This window comes from Rattus norvegicus, chromosome 15 (assembly GCF_036323735.1).
Source record: "Rattus norvegicus strain BN/NHsdMcwi chromosome 15, GRCr8, whole genome shotgun sequence".
NCBI lineage: Eukaryota > Metazoa > Chordata > Mammalia > Rodentia > Muridae > Rattus > Rattus norvegicus.
The window spans coordinates 72,203,323-72,216,104 of record NC_086033.1 but is presented as its reverse complement, the minus strand read 5'-3'; the positions used below and the strand labels follow the sequence as shown (position 1 = coordinate 72,216,104).

General features: G+C 37.9%; 1 pseudogene; it reads left to right on the top strand.

The window, feature by feature from the left end:
• Positions 1-283: 283 nt before the first annotated feature.
• Phgdh-ps4 (phosphoglycerate dehydrogenase, pseudogene 4) lies at positions 284-1,816 on the top strand (annotated as a pseudogene).
• Positions 1,817-12,782: the final 10,966 nt, after the last annotated feature.

The window sequence follows — 12,782 nt, the reverse complement described above, 5'->3', positions numbered from 1 at the left end:
AGAGTTTTGATGGAGAAAAGGAAAGAGGCAAATGAAGCAATTATAATAATAAAAACAAATGAAAATATTAGTTTGACAGGAAAAGGTGAAATCAGCATATTTCATTAGTTAACAAGAGTCGAAGAAAGAAATATAAGTAAAAACTCTTATCACTCATTTCTCATTTTGTAATACATAAAAAGTTTGTCATGGGCCCAGTCACCGGAGCCAGCTCTCCCTACAGTTTCCTATACTAAGTGCTTCTGCCCACCAGAGCAACTGATTCTAAGGCCTGGCTCCAACAATGGCCTTCACAAATCTGTGCAAAGTACTCATCAGCGACAGCCTCGACCCCTGCTGCCTGAAGATCCTGCAAGGTGGAGGGCTGCAGGTGGTGGAGAAGCAGAACTTAAGCAAGGAGGAGCTGATAGCCGAGCTCCAGGACTGTGAAGGCTTTATCGTCTGGTCAGCTACTAGTCACTGCTGATGTCATCAACGTAGTAGAGAAGCTCCAGGTGGTGGGCAGGGCTGGTACAGGCATGGACAATGTGGATCTGGAGGCTGCCACGAGGAACGGCGTCCTAGTCATGAATACCCCCAACGGAAATAGCCTCAGTGTTGCAGAACTCACCTGTGGAATGATCATCTGCCTGGCCAGGAAGATCCTCCAGGGGTCGGCTTCCATGAAAGATGGCAAATGGGACCTGAAGAAGTTCATGGGGAAAGAACTGAAATGGAAGACACTGGGAATTCTTGGCCTAAGCAGAATTGGAAGAGAGGTGGCCACCCGAACTCAGTCCTTTGGAATGAAGACTGTAGGCTATGACCCCATCATTTCTCCAGAAGTCGCTGCCTCCTTTGGTGTTCAGCAGCTGCCACTAGAAGAGATCTGGCCTCTCTGTGATTTCATCACTGTCCATACCCCACTCCTGCCCTCCACTACAGGCTTGCTCAATGACAGCACCTTTGCCCAGTGCAAGAAAGGCGTGCGGGTGGTGAACTGTGCTCGAGGAGGCATTGTGGATGAAGGTGCCCTGCTCCATGCTCTGCAGTCTGGTCGGTGTGCTGGTGCTGCACTGGATGTGTTTACAGACGAGACACTGCAGGATCGGGCCTTAGTGGACCATGAGAACATCATCAGTTGATGATGATGGCTCCTTGGGCGCCAGCACCAAGGAGGCCCAGAGCCGCTGTAGGGAGGAAATCGCAGTCCAGTTGTGGACAGAGAGAAGGGGAAATCTCTAACAGGGGTCATAAACGCCCAGACCCTTACCAGTGCCTTCTTTCCACACACCAAGGTTTGGATTGGTCTGGCAGAAGCATTGGGCATGCTGATGCACGCCTGTGCTGGCTCCCCTAAAGGGACCATCCAGGTGGTGGCACAAGGAAAATCTCTGAAGAATACTGGGACCTGTCTGAGCTCTGCAATCCTTGTTGGCCTTCTGAGAGATGCATCAAAACAAGCAGATATGAATTTGGTGAACGCTAAGCAACTGGTGAAAGAGGCTGGCCTCAATGTCACCAACTCCCACGGTCCTGGTGTCCCAGGAGAGCAGGGGAGCGGGGAATGCCTCCTGACTGTGGCTTTGGCAGGTGTCCCCTACCAAGCAGTCGGCTTGGTCCAGGACACCACAACAATGTTGCAGGTGCTCAACGGAGCTGTCTTAAGGCCAGAGGTGCCACTATGCAGGACAGCCAAGGTGTAGAGCTGCTGTCCTATCAGACCTCCAAGGTATCCGATAGAGAGACCTGGCCCGTCACGGGTCTCTCCTCCCTGCTGCCCAGCCTGGACGCATGGAAGCAGCATGTTTCTGACGCTTTCCAGTTGTGCTTCTGACCCAGGGCCTCAGCAGTCCCAACCCCTGAGGCTCTTCTGAGGAAACCCGCTCATTGTGACCTGAACTAATATCTAGTAAAGAGTATAACTCCAAAAAAAAGAAGTTTGTCATGTTCCTAAAGAATGTATAGAGAGATAGTTAGAAAGCTACTGTTTAAAAGGAATTCATACACATCCAATAATTTTATGTCCTTACTAAAATATGTAAAATAGTTAAACTCTAATTGGAATATTTATTCTTGTATTTGCGATAAAGGAAAAGAAAATGCAACCACAAAATATCATTATGTGTAAGGTTTTTCTAGCAAAGATTTCAGGAATAACACTAACATCATTTTAGTGAACTGTAATAATAAAGAAAAATTAGTGCTCAATTTCAATGTATTCATAGGTCTTATTTTTTCTTGACAAGCTTGTTTATGTAAATTAACCTCAAAATATATAATAAGTGGACAAATATTGCTTATACATCCAGTCCTATGTGCTGGTTGAAGGAGATCTAGTCTCTATCTCTCTTGGTTATATTGTATGTTGGAAAGATGTGTGAGTCTCACAGATACAACAAAAGGCAAGTGAGAAATTTGGAATCCATAAACATTTAAGATTTGAAGCTACAATTACTCTGATACCTAAACCACACAAGGGCTCTACCTAAAAAGAGAACCTCAGACCAAAGTCACTTATGAATATCGACGCAAAAATGCTCAATAAAGTTCTCACAAGACGAATCCAAGAACACATCAAAACCATCATTCACCACAATCAAGTAGGCTTTATCAAAGTTGATTCAATATATGAAAATCCAAAACATACTCTACCATATAAACAAACTCAAAGTAAAAAAAAATCACATGATCCTCTCCTTAGATGCAGAAAAAGCATTTGACATTATACAAAAACACTTCATGTAAAAAGTATTGGAGAGATCAGAAATTCAAGGGTCATACCTAAACATAACAAAAGCAATTACTGCAAACCAACAGCCAATATCAAAATAAATGGAGAGGTATTTTAAGCAATCCAGCTAAAATCTGGGACAAGGATGAATACTCTTTATCCAATATTGTAATCGAAGTGCTAGTGAGAACAATAAGACAACAAAGAGAGATCAAGGGGATACAAACTGGCAAAGAAAAATTAAAGTATCACTATTTGCAGATGATATGATAGTATATATAAGTGAACCCAAAAATTCTACCAGAGAATTTCTTCTGCTGATACAACAAAAGGCAAGTGAGAAATTTGGAATCCATAAACATTTAAGATTTGAAGCTACAATTACTCTGATACCTAAACCACACAAGGGCAATGTGTCATATATAAAATTAACTCAAATAAATCAGTAGCTTTCTTTTATACAGATGATACACAGGATGAGAAAGAAGTTAGGGAAACAATTTCCTTCACAATAGCCATAAATAATATGAAGTACCTTGGGGTAACTCTAACCAGACAAACGAAAGACCTTTATGATAAGAACTTCAAGTCTCTCAAGAAAGAAATTGAAGATCTCAAAAAGTGGATAGATCTCCCATGCTCATGGATTGGCAAAACGAACAGCAAAAAATGGCCATCCTACCAAAGGCAATCTACAGAATCAATGCTATTCCTATTAAAATCCCAACACAATTCTTCAAAGCCATGGAAAGAGCAATTCTCAAATTCATCTGAAAAGGCAAAAAATCCCAGAAAAATGAAAATAATTGTTAACAATAAAAAATGACTTGGAGAATCACCATCCCTGACCTCAAGCTCTACTACAGAGCAATAGTGATAAAAACTGCATAGTATTGGTACAGAGACAGAGTAGAATTGAAGACCCAGAAATAAAACCACACACTTACACACACTTGATTGTTGACAAAGAAGCCAATTGCTCTAACTGGATGTCTGTATGTAGAAAAATGAAAATAGATCCATATTTGTCACCATGCATGAAGCTCAAGTCCAAGTGGATCAAGGACCTCAACATTAAACCAGGTACACTGAATCTAAAAGAAGAGAAATTGGGAAAGAGCCTTGAACTCATTGGCACAGGCAGGAATTCCCTAAATAGAACTTCAAGATCAAGAACCTCATGAAACTGGAAAGCTTCTGCAAAGCAAAGGACATAGTCAATAAGACAAATCGGCATCCTACAGATTGGGAAAAAATCTTCACTAACCTCACATCTAATAGAGGGCTAAAATCCAAAATATATAAAGAAATTAGGAAGCTTACCACCAAAAAAAAAAAAAACAAAAACAAACAAACAAAAAAAAACAAATAAACCAATCAAAAATGGTAGAAAACTAAATTGAGAATGCACAATAGAAGAATCTTGAATGGCTGAGAAGCACCTAAAGAAATGTTCAAAGTACTTAGATGATCAGAGCAATACAAATAAAAACAACCCTGAGATTCTACCTTACACTCTGACTACCTAGATCAAAACCTCAGGTGACAACACATGTTGTGGAGAATGTGGAGAAAGAGCAACACTCCTCCATTGCTGGTAGGATTGCAAACTGGTACAACCACCTGGAAATCAATTTGGAGGTTCCCCAGAAAATTAAAAATAGACCTATCTAAACATCCAGAAATACCACTTTGGGAATATACCAAAAGATGTCCCACCATGGCACAGGGGCATATGTTTCATTATGTTCATAGCGGCCTTATTTGTGATGACCAGAAGCTGGAAACAACCCAGATAACCCAGGATGGAAGAATGGATACAGAAAATGTGGTTAATTTACACAATGGTATACGACTCAGCTACTAAGAACGAGGACATCCTGAGTTTTGCAGGAAAATGGATGTACTTAGAAAATATCATCCTGAATGAGGTAATTCAGACCCAAAAGGACATGCACAATATGTTCTCACTAATAAGTGGATATTAGCCGAAACAAAAAATACAAAATACTCAAGAACACAGTCCACAAACCTCAGTTCCACTTGGGAGGGAGAAGAAAGCAACCACAAATAGGGAGGGAGGGAAGGACAGGGGAGCAAAAGAGGATGGGGGTGGGGGAAAGGGCGGACTATGATTTGGTATCAGGTAGGGGAAAAGGACTAAAGCCCTGAGGGCCATCAGAAACAATGGAAACAGGCAACCTAGTGAGGAGGGAGTTTGGGAAGACGTTTTATAATGTACCAGGGACCAGGGAAATAAGAGACTCTCAGGACTCAAAGTGAAGGACTCTAGATGAAAGTCCCTACAGTGGGAAGAGGGATATATATATATATATATATATATATATATATATATATATATATATATATATATATATATGTATGTATATCTTAGGATATATATATATATATATATGTATATCTTAGGATATATATACATATATATATATATATATGTATGTATAGAATATAGAATAGAATTTATTCAGGGCATGGGGAGGGGAGTTAAGAGGATAGTAGAGGCAGAGAAAGGCAGAGAGAGAGGGGGGGAGAGAGAGGGGGGGAGAGAGAGAGAGAGAAGAAAAGTAAAAGTAGAGGTCTGCCATGAGCATGTAGATAGAAGGGGTAAGGGAATGGGGAGAAAAGGGACAAAAAGGGAAGAGGGTAAGAGCAAGAGAGCAAGAGAAAGAAGGAACTTAATTGAATCCACCTCCAGCAGAAAGACAAGGCATCAAATGAAGGATGGGGTTGCTATCTCACAGCCAAAACTCTAACCCATAATTCTTCCTGTTTGAAAGAAATGCAGAGTTGGAAATGGAGAAGAAAATGAAGAAAAGAAGATCCAGCAACAGGCCCAAAGTAGTTTCCAGCTCAAGGGGAGGCCCCAAGACCTGACACCATTACTGAAGCTATGGGGTGTTCACAAAAAAGGGACCTACCATGACTGTTTACCAAGTGACTCAACAAGCAGCTGAAAGAGTCAGATGCAGATATGTGCACCCACTCAATGAACAGAAGCCGCTGACCCTTCTTGTTGAATTAGGGAAAAGTTGGAGGAAGCTAAAGAGGAGGGCAACCTTGTAAGAGGATCAGTGGTCTCAACTAACCTGGACTCCTGAGAATTCTCAGACACTGAATCACCAACCAGGCAGCATACTCCAGCTGATATGAGGCCCCAGACACATATACAGCAGAGGTCTCCCGGGTCTAGGTTCAGTCAGATAAGATGAACCTAACCCTCAAGAGTCTGGAGGTCCCAAGGAGATTAGAGGTCTGGTTCGGTAGTGGGGTGGGTGGGGTAGGGACATCCTTGTGGATAGGTAGATGGAGTATGAGGGAGGGAGGGAGGTAAGGAATGTAGAATCCTAGGGGCATGAACCTGGAGGGGAATAAAATCTGGAGTGTAAAAATGATTAAATATAATTATATTTGTATATAGCATATAAATATGGCTCTTATTGTTTAATATAATATTGGATTACCACAACACTATATGGTCTATATAATTTTAGAGTATGTATATGTATATATATATACATATATATATGTATCTGTATGTATATATGTGTGTGTGTCTTTATAGTATATTAGTTCATTATATTATAAAAAAAGTAATACTGAATGTTTAACAATATTTTTCAAGTGTATAAATAAAAACAGCCTAATAATTAAAACCTGGGATTTTGAATCTGTGAAATTTCTGTTAGCATCATGGATGTATCGATAAAAAAACTCCCTTGGCAAAGCAACATGACATACTTAAATCAAATTTTCTTAGTGAATTTTATAATAGCTATCACTGCCCCTCTTTTTGTATACATAGATTTTTCAGTGAAGACACACAGTAAGCATTTAATAATCCAGTGTTTATTTCAACTCTTTTTTCAAAACACGAGTGATACATTTACTAATTGCTGATCTGAAAATCACTTCACTTGTAGACTAAGAAGACATTTTAAGAAATTTTCCCTTCAAATAACTCCCACCATAACACTGATGTTAAGTAAGAACTTTCCTCATTGAAACCATATTGTCATAGGCAATGATGTTGCATAATACTCCCCAAATCCACAAATTTTATACATTTAAACAAAATGTTTATTCCATTAAAATAATGCGTATGCTCTTTGGCAACATGGAATGTATTTGAAAAATTAAAGGCTTAATAAATTAATATTAGTTTTTATGCCTATGATTATTCATTTTAATTGCTGGATCCTAGTGGTTCATCCAGGGATGCTAAGGACGTGAGATAATAAATCACTCTAAATAGGAGCTTCAGTAACCTCAGATTCCTGGGCCCTGCACCTACTATGGAAAAATAGTTTCTTCCACATCATGTGAAGTAAGGACAAAGCAATCTTGTTTTGAAACAATTCATGTGCCTCTTTCCTAATTCATACTACAGCAAGGAACGTCCAAATGCAGCGCACCCCTCAAGTTCACCCAGTAAACCAGGAGTCTTTTGCTGGTAGTCATTTGACATCTTTCCTTTTTTTGACGTTTCAAAGCATAAAATGGATATATTTTAACATGAATGCTCTCCACTTGACTTTATGTATGCTTTTTATATGTCATAAACCCTCTATGATATATTAATGTATATGCAATTATAAGAAAGTATAATGAAGCAAAAGTTAAGTGAGCTGCAAAATCTAATAATAGACGATCTCCAGTAAAGGTTTTCTGTACTCCAAATAATTCTTTGTTTCCAGTCGATTCTTGAACATCCATCTTTAATAGATGACGTCCTTTCACGCAAGCTACTAAGATAAAAGAAGAAATCATTTTTAAATCCAGTAAATATTTCTGAGACAATTATACAATGTATATAGTACATAATGACTGATTATTTGCTCTCTCATTCTTACCAGCTCTTTACTATCTATGTCAACCCCCTTTAGTACAAATCCCTCAGTCATATTCATGCCAATCCACAGCTCTGCTTCTCATAAAATTCTGACTTCATCTCTCTAGATTGTCTTCTTAAATGCAGACATTCAGTTTCTACAATGTTTACTTGGAGATACATGTATATAAAATATGTACTCATCGTAGTCTATCATCTGTTTTATTACAGTGTGTGTGAGAGAGAGATAGGTATGAGTATACAGTGAAGAACTTGTCCAGTTCAGTTTCTCCTGTTACCCTGTCTGTCCTGGGGATGATACTCAGGTTTTGACGCTTGGCAGCAATCACTTTTATACCTTGAGCCAACTTGAGGAATCTCAAGTAGCCTATTCTTAACACATCTTCAAAGAATTCAATTTAAACACAATTGCTTCTTTTGTACAAATAACATAGAATCAAAGTAAACTCCCTTAGAACTGTAGGATCTGAACTATATACCCTCTTTCCTTGACTTTTTTCTTTCTTCAACAGCACCACTAAGATAAAACATTAAATTTCTCCCTCAGTGGTCCCCTAGAAGTCTCAAACATATCTTTTCTCCAAGAATTTGTATTTCTACATTTGTACATCTACAAGCTTGTTCTTATCAGTTTTCAAGTTTTAGCAACATTTTTATTTCGGGGTATGTTCTGAAGACTATAAATAATTCATTGTTATCATTTGGCATTATCTAATATATACATTGTGCAAATTTTCATCTATCTCTTTCTAATTTGTTCTATACGTTTCAATAAAAGACTGCTGTTTTACTGATTTCACAATATTTTAAATTGATGGGTGGACTTTTTTTCCTATTTGAAACTCAATACATGCATGTTCATTAACAATTTTAGACTTTAACTTTTATTACATTATAGACAAATAGACTTTTCAATGTCTTATTTGTCTCCACAGTATTTTCTAACCTAAGAATATTTTGTTACAAATCAAACATTATGTCTTTTGGTGCTGCAAGTACCCTAAGCTGATGTCTGTCCTGTGACATTGTAGTTATAATATAACCAATATTTAACAACATTATATTCATAAATGTATTAATATTGACCAATTTTTTGTATATATACTTATTACTAACACTTGTCCATTTACTTATGAATCCTATGTCTACCCATTTATCCATATTAATTGTTCATTTATCCTAAATTTAAATATTATACCACTTAAATATCTAATGCTGGTAGTATATTTGCCTATATCCATTCTCCTTATAACTAAATTACCTATTATTTAATTTGAAAATTTTAAAAACAGGGTATACTGTATAAAATATACATTACATAGTATTGTTTTTATTGGTTATTTATTTGTTTATATTTCCAGTGATATCCCCTTTCCCAGTTTCCCTTCTACAACCCCCTACTCATTCTTCCCTCCCCCATGCCTCTATGAGGGTGCTCCCTAACCCATGTCCACTATTGCCTCAGTGGCCTAGCATTCCCCTATCCTGGATCATCAAGCCTCTACAGGAATAAGGGGCTCCCCTCCCAGTGATGCAAGAAAAGGAAATCCTCTGCTACATATCCAACTAGAAACATGAGTACGAAATGACTACCAACTCTTTGGTTGGTGGTTTAGTCCCTGGAAGTCCTGGGGTTTCTGGTTGGTTGATACTGTTGTTCTTATAAAGTCGCAAACCCATCAGCTCTACAGTCCTTGCATTGGGGTCCCCTGAATTTAGTCCAATGATTGGCTGTGTATATCTGCATCAATATTGGTCAGTCTCTGTCAAAACCTCTCAAGGAACAGCTACAGCTGGCTTCTGTCAATAAGTACTTCTTGGCATGAGCAATAGTGTCTGGGCTTGTGTCTGCAAATGGGATGGTTTCCTAGGTGGGGCAGTCTCTGAATGGCCTTTCCTTGAGTTTCTGTTCCATTCTTTGTCCCTGCATTTTCTTTTGACAGGAAGAATTCTGGATCGATATTTTTGGGGTGGATGAGTGGCCCCATCCCTTTAATGGTGTTCATGCCTATCCACTGGATATGGTCTCTAAAGGTTTTATCTCCCCTTTGGTGGGTATTTCAGATTAAGTCCTCCCTGTTGTGTCCTGGAAAATACTTAGGTTCTAGTAGCTACTCCTAGTTCCTCTCTCCCATGGCTAAACGCATACTTTTAAATTCCTGACCCTCTGCATTTCTCCCCCACCTCCTCCCACATCTGAACTGGTCCCCCTTTCTCCTCCCCAACTTCTCTCCCTTCGAGATCCCTCTCTCCATTTACTTCCCAGAGATTATTCTTCATCCCCTAATGAGTAGTATTGTAGCATCCACACTTTGGTGTGATATTCTTTCTTCTTGGGATTCATATGGTATGTGAGTAGTATCATGATTATTCCAAAATTCTTTTTGGCTAATATCCACTTATCAGTGAGTATATACCATGTGTCTTCTTTTGTGACTGAAATGCCTAACATGGGATGATTATGTCAAGTTCTATCCATTTGCCTGCGAATTTCGTGAAATTATCATTTTAAAAAGCAGCATAGAATGCTATAGTGTAAATGTACCACATTTTCAGTATCCACTTCTCTGTTGAGGGGCGCCTAGGTTCTTTCCAGCTTCTAGCTGTTATAAATGAGGCTGCTATGAACATAATAAAGCATGTGTCCTTGTTATATGTTGAAGCATCTTTTGGGTATCTGCCCAAGAATGTAATAGATGGGTCCTCATGTAGAATTACTTCCAATTTTCTAAGCAACTGCCAAAATGATTTCCAGAGTGGTTTTACCAGCTTGAAATGCCACCAGCAATGTAGCAGTGTTCCTCTTTTCCAAATACTCACCAGCATCTGCTGTCACCTGAACTTTGATCTTAGACATACTGACTAATGTGAGGTAAAATCTCAGTGTTGTTTTGATTGGCATTTGCCTGATGACTAGGGATGGTGAACATTTCTTTAAGTGCTTCTCAGTCATTTAAGATTCCTCAGTTGAGAATTCTGTTTTGCTCCACATTTTACTATGATTATTTGGTTCTCTGGAATCTAACTTCTTGAAATTTGTTTATATTTTGGATTTGTCCTCTATCAGATGTAGAGTTGGTAAAATCTTTTCCCATTCTGTGGGATTACAAAAGCTTTGCAATTTTATGAGGGTTCATTTGTCAATTCTTGAACTTAGAGTACAAACTATTGGTGTTCTTTTCAGGAATATTTTCCCTGAACATATTTGCAAATATGTTCAAGGTTCTTTCCCACTTTCACTTCTATTAGATTAGTCATATCTGGTTTTATGTGGAGGTCCATGACTTCAGTTCTGTACAAGGCAATAAGAATCAATTGATTTGCGTTTTTCTACATGCTAACCTCCAGTTGAACCAGGACGTTTCGTTGAAAATCCTGTCCTTTTTCCACTGGATGATGTAGGCTCCTTTGTCAAAGATCAAGTGACAATAGAGGTGTGAGTTCATTTTTCAGTCTTCAATTCTACCTGCTTGTTTCTGTACAAATACGATATAGATTTTTTTCACTATTATTCTGTAATACAGCTTGAGGTCAGGGATGACGATTACCACAGAAGTACTTTTATTGTTGAGAATGCTTTTTGATTTTTGTTATTTGAGATAAATTTGAGAAATTCTTTTCTAATCTGTGTGAATAATTGAGTTGCAATTTTGATGGGGATTACATTGAATCTGTAGATTGCTTTCGGTAAGATGGCTATTTTTACTATATTGATCCTGCCAATCCATGAGTGTGGGAGATCTTTCCATCTTCTGAGGTTTTCTTCAATTTCTTTCTTCAGAACTTGAGGTTCTTGCCATACAGATATTTCACTTGCCTAGTTAACCCAACACCAAAATAATTCATATTATTGGTGACTATTGTAAAGGCTGTCATTTCCCAGACTTCTTTCTCAGCTAGGTGATCCTTTGAGTAAAAGAAAGCTATTGATTTGAGTTGATTTTGTATCCAGTCACTTTGCTGAAGTTGTTCATCAGCGGTATGAGTTTGCTCATGATTTTTTTGGGCCACTTACATATACTACCATGCAGTCATGTATTGTCCTGGATTTTAGTGAGATTGCTTCAAGTTTCTCTTCATTTAATTTGATGTGGGCAATTGGCTTGCTGTATATTGCTTTTCTTACATTTTGGTATGGACCTTGAATTCCTATTCCTCTTCTTTTCAATATTTTAGCATGAATGGGTGTTGTATATTGAATGGGTGTTTTATATTGTCAAAGGCTTTTTTAGCATCTCATGAGATGATCATGTGTCCTTTCTCTTTGACATTGTTTATATAGTGGATTATGTTGATTGAACCATGCCTGCATTCCTGGGATGAAGCCTACTTGATCATGTTGAATGATGGTTTTGATGTGTTCTTGAATTCATTTCACAAGAATTTTATTGAGTATTGTTGCATCAATATTCATGAGGGAAATTGGTCCGAATTTCTCTTCTTTTGTTGGGTCTTTGTGTGGTTTAGGTACTAATGTAACTGTGGTTTCATAGAATGTATTAGGAAGTATTTATTCTGTTTCTATTTTATGAAATACTTTGAGAAGTATTGGTATTAGGTCTTCTTTGAAGGTCTTATAAAATTCTGTACTAAAACCATGTGGCCCTTAGGGGTTCTTGAAGTGTATAGATGTTTGATCTGACCCTTATTTAAATTTGATACCTGATACCTGTCTAGAAAATAATTCCTTTCATCTAGATTCTCCAGTTTTGTTGAGAGTAGTCTTTTATAGTATCATTTGATAATTTTTTTATTTCTTCAATTTCTGATGATATGTCTCCATTTTTGTTTCTGATTTTGTTAATTTGGATATTGTCTCTGTGCCTTTTGGTTACTCAGGTTAAGGGTTTTTCTATCTTTGATTTTCTCAAAGAATCACCTCCTGGTTTTGTTGATTCTTTATATAGTTCTCTTTGTCTTAACTTGGTTGATTTTAGGCATAAGTTTCTCTATTTTCCTTCCATCTAGTCTTATATAGTGTATTGTTTCTTTTGTTCTAGAGCTTTCAGATGTGCTCTTAAGCTGCTATTACATGTTATCTCCATTTTTTTTATAAAGGCACTTAGAGCTATGGGTTTTCATTTTAGCACTGCTTTCATTGTGTCCTATAAGTTTAGATATGCTGTGCCTCCATTTTTTATTAAATTCTAAAAAAAGGCTTTAATTTCTTTATTTCGTCCCTGACCAAGCTATCATTCA